The 9,969-nt window shown below is 49.1% G+C and overlaps 1 long non-coding RNA gene and 1 pseudogene across 1 annotated transcript in view; one reads left to right on the forward strand and one right to left on the reverse strand.

Annotated features, from left to right (window-relative positions):
• LOC132218179 (uncharacterized) overlaps positions 1 to 8,273 on the reverse strand; it is a 53,713-nt gene extending 45,440 nt beyond the window's left edge. Inside the window, exon 1 of the long non-coding RNA XR_009449094.1 lies at positions 7,930 to 8,273. This is a non-coding gene — a long non-coding RNA (uncharacterized LOC132218179). The remainder of the gene's footprint in view (positions 1 to 7,929) is intronic.
• LOC132217880 (uncharacterized protein C16orf52 homolog B-like) lies at positions 2,166 to 2,663 on the forward strand (annotated as a pseudogene).
• Positions 8,274 to 9,969: the final 1,696 nt, after the last annotated feature.

Raw genomic sequence — 9,969 nt, forward strand, 5'->3', positions numbered from 1 at the left:
TTTAATGTGTCACGCATGTGTGAGTCAACTTAGCCTTTTATAGATATAGAATAAACTTGCTTAATTAGACTGCTTTCTGATTTAGCTAAACTTTTTCCAGCCCAGCGAAGCACCCCAACTTCTCTTTCAGGTAATTGTCAGCAACACAGCAGTAAATATCAACATGAAGCAGATTATTATTGTAGATCACGCAGGGAGAACAATGGGTAAAATATTTAACTGCAGCAGTGTTTGACTATATTCTGTGCAGTGAGAAAACCTGAAGTCATTTTCAAGGTCCACCATTTCTTACTTCTTTTCAGTTGGGTCAAGTTTCTAAACTTTCTAAATCTCCATTTTCCCGCTAATGAAAAGAAAATAGGATTCCACCAGGTCTCCTACCTACCTACTCCAAGTCTTTTGTGAGGATCAAATGAGATGAGGCACAGGAAAACGCTTCACAGACATTTGGTTAAAGTCTGTGTTCCTGGGCTGAAGAAACTCCAAGGAGACTAGTCGCTAGGGAGGGGAAGTGGGCGTTGCTACATGACATCATTACCCGGCACCCACAGAGACCGTTTCTGGGCTGGGCTGGCTGTGGGCCACATTTTGCGCCATGAGGTCTTGGCAGCGTTGGCTGCGATTTGGTGGGGTGTCGCTCCAGGGGTGGTGGTGGGGCCGGTGTCCCACTTGGGGGAAGCAGAGTGTTGGTTTATTGGCGCCAAGTCCGTGGTGCCGGCCAGTGAGCGTGATGGCAGCTCCTGCATTGAGAGTCTGCCCCCTGTGGTCAGTGCAGGTCATAGTGACCAGTCGGAGGATAGGAGGGACACTTAGCATACCAGTCTTTTATATATATATAGATTAACAAAGGCTGGCAACTACCCAAATGCCCATCAGTACGCACTTGTTTCTTATATGGTATAGACCAGGGGTGGGCAAACTTTTTGACTCGAGGGCCACAATGGGTTCTTAAACTGGACCGGAGGGCCGGAACTAAAGCATGGATGGAGTGTTTGTGTGAACTAATAGAAATTCAAAGTAAACATCATTACATAAAAGGGTACGGTCTTTTTTTTTTTTTTAGTTTTATTCATTTCAAACGGGCCGGATCCGGCCCGCGGGCCATAGTTTGCCCATGGCTGGTATAGACGCACAATGGAATGCTATGCAGCTCTTAAAAAGACTGAGGCTTACTCGTGGGCATACATCCAAGAGAAAAGAAAACATGTCCTCAAAGAAACTTGTTCAGAGAATTTAATAACATCTTTCTTCATAATAGCCCCAAACTGGAACAACCCGAATGCCCATGAAAGGAGAACAAACAAATTGTGGCTAATCCATACAATGGAACACTCCTTAGCAACAATAATAAAAGGAAATGAGTGGATACACACCACAACAAGAACGGATTTCAAAAGCATTTTGTTAATCACACACAAAAGAGTATGTACTGTAGGGTTCCATTCATATAAAGTCTAACAGGCAAAACTAAGCCATGGAAACAGAAATTAAAACAGCGGTTGCCTGGGGAAGGTGCAGATTCCTGGAAGGGGCAGGAGAACTTTCCCGGGGAGAGGGGAGGAGATGGAAATGGGGTGTTGCTGACACAACAGACACAGTTGTCTACATCACTGAATTGTACACAGGAACTGCATTTAATTCTGGCTCCGTTTAACAACAAAATTTATTGAATTAAAACAAAACACACCCTAGTCAAACTTCACATGTCCTGAAATGGAACGATCCCCGAATAAATGTAGCAGGGTTGGGGTGTGGGCCTGGGGTGGGCGGTGGAAGCAAGGGCGGGAAATGGGCATGGTGCTCCCGTCTGTGACAGAGGATGTGCACCTATTCCAGAAGCTCGCAGACGGTAGCATCTCTGGGAGGAAGCGGAAGGCACTGCTGATGGTGCCTGTCTCTCTGGGGGATGGAGGCCTCAGGTCTGAAGTGGGAGGGCCATGTCTCAGTACTTTTTGTACTGTTAGCATTTCTTTGACCCTGTTCATATTTTTTTAAATATAAAAATTAGGGGAGCGGGGTGGGGTGGTGGGGAGGGGGTGTGGATCCGGCTGTGTGGGGCCGTGCCACGCTGCTGGTCCCAGGCGCAGGAAGGGCGCAAGCGGTGAGGGGACTCCCACAGCATGGCCTGCCTGAGGCTCTGGAGGTGGGGGGAGCAGGGCGGGGAGATGGAGAAACTGACCATCATCTCAGGCTGTCTCTTTCTCAATGGCCGCTGATATCTTCGCCATCGCCAGCAGCGCCAACCCGACTGGATTAAGGCCGGGAGCCCTCACTGTGGGCCTGTGCGACAGCGTCAAACAATCCACCGAGGGGACCTAACGTGCGTCCCACCTGGGCTTACCACGGTCACCACGGTCACCACGCTGTTTTTCATCATCACGGGAGTCATTTCATTGACTGTCGCAGGGGGTTTGCTGGTGGCTTCCGACTGGAGGAGAAGAGCTACAAAATATGAGCGATGGATAGCATTCGCTGGAATGGTCCTTTTCTGTGTGGCTGCCCTAGCATTTCCAATAGGATTTTACATCCATGAAGTCGGAGGTCAACCTTCTAAATTGCCCAACAACATAGTAGTTGGGTCATCATATGTACTTTCTGTCTTATCCATTTTCTTTAAATTGATAGGACTTCTGTTTGCTGGCAAAGTTTGTTTATCAGGCTGATGAATGTCTCCATTGCTTGACATTTTTATTATTTTTTATTTTATTTGAATTTTTTATTTTTGGATGGTGGGGAGGGCAGGGGGGACAAAGGCAAGCCACCTGAGTAGTCCTCGCTTAGAAAGATGCTAAGATGAAACTGATGCTGAAAAGAAAAAGAAAAAAAGCTTTAATTTGTTCTCACTATGCAGTTTGGATTCTTTTTTTTTAAAGAGAGCCTTTTCCATAATCAAATACAGACAATATTGACTAAACTCTGGGGTATATTTCAGGCCATCAGGTCTGCACTGTGGTAGTCACCTAGGGAGGGAGAATGCTTTCTGCTGAAAAGTATGGGGCCCTTTGTGACTCTGTTGCTCCGTATTTAACGTCTAATGGTTCATTTGAAGAAAAAAAACCTAAGTATTTATGAAACATGGTAGACCAGAGGGATGCAAGAGAAGTTCCTGTGGGGCTGGCCTCACCTCCAAGAAATGAGTGCTCACAGCTTCCTTGTAGTCACATGAGCCTGTGGCACCAGAAGGGATTGCCATGTGTTACTACACCATGAAGCCAATAGATCAAAACTTGTTGGCTAAAATGTATGTAAATTTTCTAAATTTCCCTATTCTCTGTGTACAAAAAAAAATCAAACACTAAGAAACATGTTACTGCGGGTGGGTGGTGGAAATGTTCATAATATTTATATAAATATATATAATCTATATGTTTTGCTGACTAAAAATTAGTTTAAGACTGGCTGGTGTGGCTCAGTGGTTGTGTATCGACCCAGGAACCAAGAGGTCACCTGTTTGATTCCCCATCAGGGCACATGTCCAGTATTCAGACTTGATCGCCAGTAGGGGGTGTGTAGGAGGCAGCCTATCAATGATGTTTCTCTCTCATGGATGTTTCTATCCCCCTATCCCTCTCCATTCCTCTCTCTCTCAAAAAAAACACAAAAACACAAAACATATTTTTAAAAAAATAGTTTAAGTTTCTGGATAGGCTAACTGGACGCTCCGAGATTGAATTGGAGTATTCCCCTCCCCTCCGGAGCTGGAAGCAGGGGCTGCGTGCTGCTCTGGAACTGCCAGGGGTCGCGGCCTGTGTCTCTGAGGTGGAGGGGGTGTTTGGACAAGCAGATCCAGGAGAACATTCCTTGGGCTGGGAAGTGAGAACGAGAGCCCTGAATCACCACACCAGGGGAAAGAAACGGAAGATCTGATTGCAAGGATTTCAGCCTGAAATGACAGGCTTTCTGTGAAGGAATGTGAAAACCCCTCCCATGGTGAGGGAGATTCATCCAGATGGAATTTCTTTTTAATATGAAAAGACGCTTCCCTGGTGGATTGGGGGACAAAGCTTTTAAAAGGCTGTGGGACTAGGGGAGAGGGTTCTTAGGTAAGATTAGGATGCAAGGTCTGGTTTTTAATTGATCAGCATTTGGTCTTTATTTCTGCAAATAGGAATGTGCCATTAAGGGCCTTACCCAGGAATGTCCGTATTGATTTTGAGAACTGAAGTGCGCTACTGACACCATTCCCTGCTTGGAGTCCAGAGCAAACACCTCGCTATCCATTATTTTTGTTGATGTGTGAGATGAGAAGGAGGAGAGAGAACTTCACGTGTCCCAGGAGGTGCCCTGCTCCCTGGTTCTCCCACAGGAGGCGGCCCAGTCCTTTCCCTAAGGAAGTTCTCAGGTCAGAGGGTCAGGGAAGGATCCCAATTGGGGATCAGAGGGGAAGGAACCCCGGGTCCTGATCTTTGGACGGCATAGGATCCGTGTGGGCTCCTGGCAACACAGTTGAGATCAGTCCTGTTAGGATCCTATGTTCAACCAACCTTGGGCCCAAATGTCTGATCCCGATGCCTTAGAGCAAGCATGTCAAAAGCACAGACCCCAGGCCACATGCCCCATTTATTTTGGCCCATATTAGCCTTTGAGTTTGACATGCTTGCCTTAGAGGGAACTGAAGGGTCTTGGGTTGAACCTCTTTACAAAGTGTAAGAGGCAAGATAGGTCCTTAGGAAAAGGTCTGAAAGGGTTTTCAGCAAATGGCTAAGACCCAGATGGGCACAGGGTGGGCTGTGCAACAGAATCCCCATGAGACAGCATGGGGACTGCATCCGGCCCAAGCAGATGGAGGAGCAGATGGGGTAAGGGAGACAGGACTTACACATCCTCTGGTCCAGCCCCTTCCTGATAGAAACTGAGGCCCAGAGAGTGGACTGACTGGTGTCAGATGTCAGGACCAAGCTCAGTTCATGACTTAGACTCTAGCCTCCCAATCCAGTGGGTCTCCTGGGGAGTCCTGGCCTTTGGGAACTGGAAGCAGAGCTGAAGCGAAGCCCTTGACCAGGCAACCATGTAGTCTCCTCCCTCCTAGGCACATGTTTCTCTGAGTCCCATGGAAAGGGAGGCACTCAGGAAGCCTGGAGTAAGGGCTCCTCTGAAAGGGTCCTAGCACCTGACCGTGGACATCACCTACCCAAGAGCCCCCCCTCTTTTTTCTAGAAGAACCAAGGTTTTGTAGTGAGTGGAAATCTCTTCATTTCAGGAAACATAGGCCAGTTCCATAACCCAAGAGATGAGTCCTAATTAGCCTCATGGTATTCCAATAGCGTTCCAATTACCTTTGTCCGTGATTGGCTTCTGGCCAATAGGACCTGAAGGGAAGTCTGCAGGGGCTTCGGAGAAAGTTTTTGCTTTTCTAATAAAAGGGAAAGATGAAGCAGACACTGTCATGCCCCCACCCCACACCTCTTTCTTCCTGCCTTCAGTACAGATGTGTATGTAGCATGAGGGTCAAGCATGAGAGTAAAGAAAGGCAAAACACCCTTAGAATGGCAGAGTGGACGGCAAAGCCCAAGCCCTTGGTGGCCTGAGTGCACGGCCGGACCAATATCAGCAGCTGTCTGCCTCCAGGCTTCTTGTTAAGTAGACATTAAAAGCCCTTATGGTTTAAGCTGCCGTTAGCTGGGTTTCTCTCTTACTTGCAGCCAAAAGCAATCCTGATTGGCACTGGCCATAACTGTTAGTGTGACTCCAACCAACTGCAAGAGAGGTTGTATGGAAGCAGCCTTTGGTCAGCCGCCCCAGCCGTGGGATCTGCTGTCCTGAAGCCCTCACTCCGCTGCGTGTCATCGCTGGAGCACATGGAGTCCAGCAGAGCCCTCCGCCCACCGCACCACATGCCCTCAGCAGCCTGGCCAGTCCTATTGCTCTTTCAATGCGACCTTGGACGACCTTCACTGACCTTGCCCATTACCCCAAGATGTGCATCTAATTGGCCACGGTGATCATTTGTTTTGTGTATGTGTGTGTGTTTTAATATATTTTTTATTTTTTAGAGATAGGGAGAGATTGGCTGCATCCTGCATGCCCCTACAGGGGCTCGAGCCTTCAACCCAGGCATGTGCCCTGACCGGGAATTGAACCATGACCTCCTGGTTCATAGGTAGATGCTCAACCACTGAGCTGTGCTGGCTGGGCCCGATCACTTGTTTATTTACTAACCACACTTACGATGGCCTGTTCTGAGTTAGTCACAGAGCTGGCACTGGACCAGCAGGCAGGGTAAGTCCTCAGGAGCCCTCAGACTGGTGTGGCAGACACGTCCGCAGCAGCCGTGTAGAGAGCAGAAATGACAGGATGGATCAAATGCTTTGCTTTTTCGGGCAAAGATCAGCCCTTTCTGCCCCAACAGTGTCCTGAGCCCGTCTCAGAGGAGGTGGCAGAAAGGGGCTCCTGTGGGGTGATCTTCCCTGAATAGGAAGGCCTTGGGTGGACTTGCTCTTGGCCACTGACTTTTCTACCCAGGCCTTCTAAGGCCAAGGCCCTTAATGACCCGGGGAAGGAGCAGTGGTCACGGAGGCTGAAGACCTAAGTGCTACTAACTAACTAGACGTGTGACAGGACACATGACTTGCTGGTTTCTCAGAGCCTCAGGGTTCTTGAAAGACAACCAAGGATACTAACACCTGCCTGTCTCAGAGGGCTGATGAGATAAATGTTGGGTGAGATAAGGTCAAATGAGATAAGTGGTGGCTGCACCAGGGAGGCTGACACGGGAGGTGGGCGGTGAGTAAGTGTTCATTCATCCACCTGCCCCTCCCCACCCTCGAATGCCAGACAGGCAGCACCGTGCACCTTTTTGTGGGAGGCAGATGTGGTGGCCAAGAACCCGCCCACCAAGGAACCAGGCACATGCTCAGCCCTTGAGGGAGTTTCCTTGGGTTCCCGTACTTTCTCCTGCCCTGAAAAACGCCATCAGTGGGCCTCGCTTATCTGCTTTGGCCTTTCTTCCAGGCAGCACAAGGACAGAAAACGGGGCTGTTGGGCAAGGGGGTGGTGTCTCTCACGTCTCTCTCACAGGGGTTCTGAGGGTTCCCACCGTCATTCTGGGGTCTTTGCTCCAGGAATTTCATGCAGGTTCACTCATGGGCAGGGACTGTCTGCTCAGGGACCACTAAGCACGCTCATTCTCAGCGATGCTCCGTCCCCACCAGGCGTGGCCGTGAAGGCCAGTCAGCAAAGGGAAGGCCGTCCCCAGGGGAGCTCAAACTCTAGAACAGTGGTTCTCAACCTTCCTAATGCCGCAACCCTTTAATACAGTTCCTCATGTTGTGGTGACCCCCAACCATAAAATTATTTTCTTTGCTACTTCATAACTGTAATTTTGCTACTGTAAACAATATGTAATTTTATATGTGTTTTCCGATGGTCTTGGGTGACTCCTGTGAAAGGGCCGTTCGACCCCCAAAGGGATCGCGACCCACAGGTTGAGAACCACTGCTCTAGAAGGACAAGCTCCGAAGGGACGCTGCTCTGGGCAATTCACAGCTGTATCCCCTCTGGGCCTGCAGGTGAGGGAGGACCTAGATACCCGGCTGTGTTCCAAAGAAGCCATCGTGCCCATCCCTGGAGTGTGATCCCAGCTGGGGGGCGGGGGCGGGGCAGGAAGACCAACTCCCAGAAGAGCCAAGCTGACCTGCCTGGGAGAACAGGGGGTGCCAGAGGGCCCCAGCCAGATCCCAGTGAATGTTGGCCAGACAACAAAGGGACCTCGGAGTTGAAGGAGGTGCTCTAGAGAGCTGGGAAAGGGCTCTGAACTGTGTTTCTTTCTTCCTTGCTCTTGACATCGCGTGGTCTTTCTCACAATGCTGTGCTCGAGCTCCTTTAACCGGCTTGCACTGGCTCTGAGATATTATTGTGCTCATCTCTTCCAAATTTTCTATTCATGAGGTCACGTGGGTAACTCGAAATGGCGATGATGAGAGTATTTACTCCAGTTCAATGGAGCAAGGTAAGGAGGGGAGCTGGTTGGCCAGTGGTGTACCATGGGGGATGTCATCCGGAAGTTATCGGTTCAAATTCCTCATCCTTGGGTGCTGGCATTATCCTCCTGGTGGTTCCAGGAGCTCTGAGTCCCGCTCGCACTCCAGCAGCAGGAGCTGCCCAGGACCAGACGCTCTGTCCCTGGGCTGGGGTGTCCCTTCCAAGTGACGGGAGTGATCGTAGGCAGCACAAGCTCAGCAGCAGGAGGTGCAGGCTCTGGAAGGTCATTTTTCACCTCCCACGCTGGGATCTGATCCCCATTGAGATGACCCTGGGACGAAGCAAGTGGACACCAGAACCAAGCATGGGGCCAGCTCAAGGCTGAGCGGGGACAAGAGCTGTCCTCCTGGTCCCTTTGCAGCCTGCCCCTCTCAGAGGTGGTGACAGGTCCCCCAGAAAGATGGAAGCCAGCTACATCTTGGGGGTTTTGTATAAGTAGATACTAGAGGCCCAGTGCCCCAAATTCATGCACGGGTAGGGTCCCTAGCAGCTGCAGGCCGGGGTGCCTACCTTCCCCCAGCTGCCTGCCGCCGATGCCACTGCCAGCCCCAACCCCTGGTCGAACTCCCAGTCGAGGAGACAATTTGCATATTAGGCTTTTATGATATAGGATCCCTTCTCTGATTCATTTTTTGGAAGAAATAAGTTAACCTGCCAATTTAAAAAAGCTGATGACTATACCTCTCCTCTGAATGAATTTTTATGTTTTCATGATGTATGTTAAGGAGTAATAAACTTTTATTTAGCTTTGTCTTTTTCTGTTCAATTATCGACCTTGATATACCCCTGGCCTTCTGAATGGAGCACATGTCACATGAATGCGATAGAAAAGCAGTGATGAACAGCTGAAGGTTTAACAATCAGCTCTATGGAGTTTGGGGAGGAATGCTCTGATTTGTAGTGTTTGCCAATTTCTGTGGTGTAAATACTCCCATCATCGCCATTTCGAGTTACCCACGTGACCTCATGAATAGAAAATTTGGAAGAGATGAGCACAATAATATCGCAGAGCCAGTGCAAGCCGGTTAAAGGAGCTCGAGCACAGCATTGTGAGAAAGACCACGCGATGTCAAGAGCAAGGAGGAAAGAAACACAGACTCAAAAAGGACGCCTTCATTCAAGACATGAATCTAAGTTTCCATATTTAAAAATTGAAAGACACTAATTATTCTCTAAAATGCGGTCTGAGTGACTCACTCATGCATGGTAAGTTCACCTCCATTTCTGATAATAAAAATATGCTCATGGTCTGGATTCTTTCCTCTTTCACCCCCAAAAAGGTGACAACAAAAGATTTGATGGGCATGGTCATTTGCCTTGTGTCCCGTGAGATCTGGCAGCCACTAAGGAAGCTGTACCATGATTGAGATCTAAAAAATCACCTAAGCCCTAGCTGGTTTGGCTCAGTGGATAGAGCGTAGGCCTGTGGACCAAAGGGTCCCAGGTTCGATTCCAGTCAAGGGTATATAACTCGGTTGCAGGCCTGGTTGGGCCCTGGTTGGGGTTCATGTAGGAGGCAACCAATTGATGTGTTTCTCTCACATCGATATTTAAATCTCTCTGTGTTTCCCGCTCTCTTCCACTCTCTCTAAAAATCAATGGAAAAATATCCTCTGGTGAGGATTTTAAAAAATACGTTAAAAAATAGAAATAATAATAAATCACCAGAGAGAGAGAGAGAAGGCCCCTGAACACTGTCCCTGAAATGTCCCTTTGGGGACAAAGAGAGGAGCTGTGATTGCTGATTGGATGGGACTGGTTGGGGGAGAGGGGAAGCCGGGCTTTAACCAGGAAAAAGAACTGAGAATGTGTGGAAACGGACCTCTGGCAGAAGGTCGGAAAGGGGAAGTGCTTGGGACCACAAATGCAGACAGAAGGCCAAGGAGCTGCTGCTTCTTGCCTAAGAGTTTAATGACAAGGTTCCTCCCCTTTGCATGCCAACTAAGCAGGAGCCAGCAGGGCATCCCCTGGCTCTGCCACCCAGCCGGC

The sequence above is a fragment of the Myotis daubentonii genome, chromosome 16, assembly GCF_963259705.1.
Source record: "Myotis daubentonii chromosome 16, mMyoDau2.1, whole genome shotgun sequence".
Lineage (NCBI taxonomy): Eukaryota > Metazoa > Chordata > Mammalia > Chiroptera > Vespertilionidae > Myotis > Myotis daubentonii.